The sequence below is a fragment of the Humulus lupulus genome, chromosome 2 (assembly GCF_963169125.1).
Source record: "Humulus lupulus chromosome 2, drHumLupu1.1, whole genome shotgun sequence".
Lineage (NCBI taxonomy): Eukaryota > Viridiplantae > Streptophyta > Magnoliopsida > Rosales > Cannabaceae > Humulus > Humulus lupulus.
Genome location: NC_084794.1, coordinates 20,814,944 through 20,818,509, shown reverse-complemented (window position 1 = coordinate 20,818,509; position 3,566 = coordinate 20,814,944). Strand labels below are relative to the sequence as shown.

Here is a 3,566-nt window from a genome sequence, read left to right as displayed (position 1 = left end):
GCTCTACCGTCTCAAGTTCTGGCTTAATTGCACTCGCCAAGAAGTGCTCATTTTTAACAGTTTTAGATTTACAAGTGAATTTTTGGTCTACTATACTTGAAATTTGAAGTGTTTTATGTGGGTCTTATCTGTTTTTGTTAAAATAAATGAAAATATATTCATTGTTTACCTCATTTTTCCCAAGTTTTTGTGACATATCATTTTGGTATGGTTTTATTTAAGGGTTGCTATGTTGGAGATCATGGTCTAGCCTCAGTATGACTTATTGCTTTATAAAAAGATTAGTTTTATGGTTGAAGTTAATTTACAATATCCATCTTGGTTCACAATTTTGTAACTGTAGGTTGAAGTGCCTGGGGGCCGAGGGAAGCCATTCAAAATTGTTGACAAGAATGAAGGTCTAGAAAAGGTATGCACATCTAATAGAAATAGAATTTACTTTAGAAAATTTGTTCTTTTGACAGTAAATTACATAAATTACTATTGTAATTTTTTTTTTCACAATGCAAAAATCAAAATTAGATTCAGTTTAGAATCCATATTTCTTCTCTAGTTGTGAATGTTTCTTGCTTGCTCATTTGGAAAGCAGTTTTGTTCCATAATTAGAAGTTTCTACCAGTGCAATTTATTGGTTTGATTGCTTCTAGGGTACTAGGATTTTCTGAGGTCCATTTTAAAAAAAAATATATATGGATGTGGGTTATCTTGATACTAAATGGTATTTACTAAATTTTGTGAACTTGTATAATTATTAATATTTATGTCATAGTAAGGTTTTCTAGTTAAAAGTAGATTTTAAGTCAGATTTTTCAATACTTGCTTCAGTACTTTTAATTTGTTTTTGTCTCTCTTCATAGTTTGATGCTGCAAAATTAAGAAAGCTAAGACCAAGTTTCAAGCAAAACGAGTGCTCTGTTACTGCTGGCAATGCTTCAATCATAAGGTTTCCACCTCTCTTTCCCCCTGCCGCCAATGATTAAAAAAAAATTATTAACTTAGTGTGGTAATGCAATTAGATATATTGTTTCCTGTGCCTTCTGTTTAGAGGCTTGTACTATCTAAATACTCATTTACTTTCTTGTACATTTAAGCAACTGGTGTGCAACACTTATTGTAGTTTATGCTACAACAAAACTGGTTTATTTTCTGTGGGCAGTGTTGAGTCTAGTTTTTATCATGTTTTAGTGATGTTTTTAGTAGTCTTTTATTTCATTTTTCTTTCATTTAGTGCGAGTTTATGCTTTGTTTGTCTGTCTTTGTGAATATCAGGAAGAATTGAGCATGTGGAAGAAAATGCCAAAGAAAGGGAAGAAATAACCAAGTTTTTCATCATATTTTGATAAAGAATGGTTCTCAACACAATTTGGAAGTGTTGGTGAAATTTTGGGATGAAAAATTGAAGAATTGAGAAATCCCTTAAGAGCCACGGCATGAGCAAAGTGGAGCCGCGGCTAGGGGGGAAACAGAAGCAATGTTTTTGAGGAAATCCTCGGGCCGCGGCATGGCTATAGAGAGCCGCGGCATAGATGGGCATTTTGCCCAGAATTCGTCGATGCGGGTCGCGGCATGGCTTCAGAGGGCCGCGACATGGAAAAGGCTTTTTGCCCAGGAATTTGGACACGGGCCGCGGCATAGTGTATGTAGAGCCGCGGCCCGCCTCTTTAAAATTCGAAATCCTAGGTTTTTAATATGGCGAAAAAGAAGAGAGAAGGGACGTACGGACGAGGGAGAAAAGGGCTGGTTTTGAAGACTCAAGCTTAGAGTATTTTTACATGTTTTTCTTCTTCTTGATGTTATCTTTAATTTCTGTTGTGATTAGCACTATGACTAGGAACTAATTTTCTATTTAGGATGTTTAATTGAATCACTTGAATCTCTGTTATGAACTAATGCAATTTTTATATTCTTCTTCTTCAATCTTCTTCAATTCCATATAACCTGTTCTTATAGATTGATTATTGATTGGCCATCTTTAGTCATTTACATATGTTTTTAAGTCAAAATCTGAGAAGTGAGATTTAATTCTGCTGTGGTTATATTGGACATAATTCTAATTTAGAATGAAAGTATCTGAATTAATTGTGTAACTGTTATTAAGTTGTTGAGATTAATGCTACCTGTGTGGTTCAATTTACCATAGAAATATAGGAAATTGTCACCTAGGTTGAGTTTATAATTCATAGTATGATTATGGGCTGCTACATCAACTTGTTAATTGAATTAGGTCAAAAGAAGAAGAATTCATACTTTGCATTAGAGAATAATAGGGAGGATAGTTGATGAGATTAAATATCCTAATTGCTTCTCAGTGATTAGATTAAAAGTTTTTCTATTAGTTGTTATTCCATTCAATTTTTTAATTATTGTTTCTGCAATTTATAGTTTCTTTTGGTGTATTTACAAAAATCAAGAATTTCAATTCATCAAATAGAACAAGAAATTAATTGACTGGTAATTGATAAATCAGTCCTTGAGGACAATACTTGGTTTTACCATTTTATTACGAGTTTGCGACTGTGTGCACTTGCATAGCAAAAATATCGCAACAAGTTTTTGGCGCCGTTGCCGGGGACTGAAAATAATTATCAATATCAGTCTAATTAATTTTTATTCTAATTTGATTTTAATTTCTCTTGTTTCTAATCTGTTTAGTTGCTTAATTTGTCTATCTGAGGTGAATTTTGGTATATGCGTGGCAGAAAAGGAAAAGACACACTTGTTCCTCTGAATCCCGAGATTGAAAAGTCTTGCAATCAAATCAGAAAGAACAAGAGAGAGGCCCAGAAATATGTGAAAATGGCACAGAATGACGGGGATGGCAGGAATGTTCTAAATCCAGGAGTTGTACAAGGGGTTCAGGCTCAGACCAATGCTGAGAGGAGCCTGAGAGATTATGTGCTACCCACTCTGACGGGAGTAGAAAATAGTATACGCCCACCAGCTGTAGAGGCCAACAACTTCGAAATCAAGCCTGCTATTTTACAAATGGTGCAGTCCTCTGTGCAATTCAATGGGTTGCCCTCTGAAGATCCTCACACCCATTTGTCCAACTTTCTGGAGTTGTGTGGAACCTTCAAATATAATGGAGTGAGTGATGACGCAATCAAGCTTAGGCTTTTCCCACTTTCTCTAAGGGACAGAGCTAAAAGTTGGCTGAACTCTCTGCAGCCAAACTCTATTGTCACCAGGCAAGATCTAGCTCAGAAATTTTTGTCCAAATTTTTCCCTCCGTCCAAAGCTGCTAAATTGAGGGGAGAGATAAATAACTTTTTCCAGAATGAGGGAGAGTCACTGTATGAAGCTTGGGAACGGTTTAAGGAACTCCTGAGAAGATGTCCTCATCATGGCATTGAACAGTGGATGCTAGTATAGAATTTCTACAATGGTTTATGTCCTACAACCAGAACCATTATTGATGCTGCAGCAAGTGGCACTTTTATGAGCAAGATTTTATTTTCATCTTGCAGGTCGGTGTCAAGGATAGGACTTTCGTCCTTATGATCTTGAATTTATTGTTTACCATCATCCTAACTAGTATTATGCTTTTCCACTTCTTTATAATTTAA

General features: G+C 35.3%; 1 non-coding gene across 1 annotated transcript; it reads right to left on the bottom strand.

Moving 5' to 3' along the window:
- Positions 1 to 3,243: 3,243 nt before the first annotated feature.
- LOC133820659 (small nucleolar RNA R71) lies at positions 3,244 to 3,350 on the bottom strand. The gene has a single exon (XR_009887062.1). It is a non-coding gene; the product is annotated as a small nucleolar RNA R71 (small nucleolar RNA).
- Between the last annotated feature and the right edge of the window lie 216 nt (positions 3,351 to 3,566).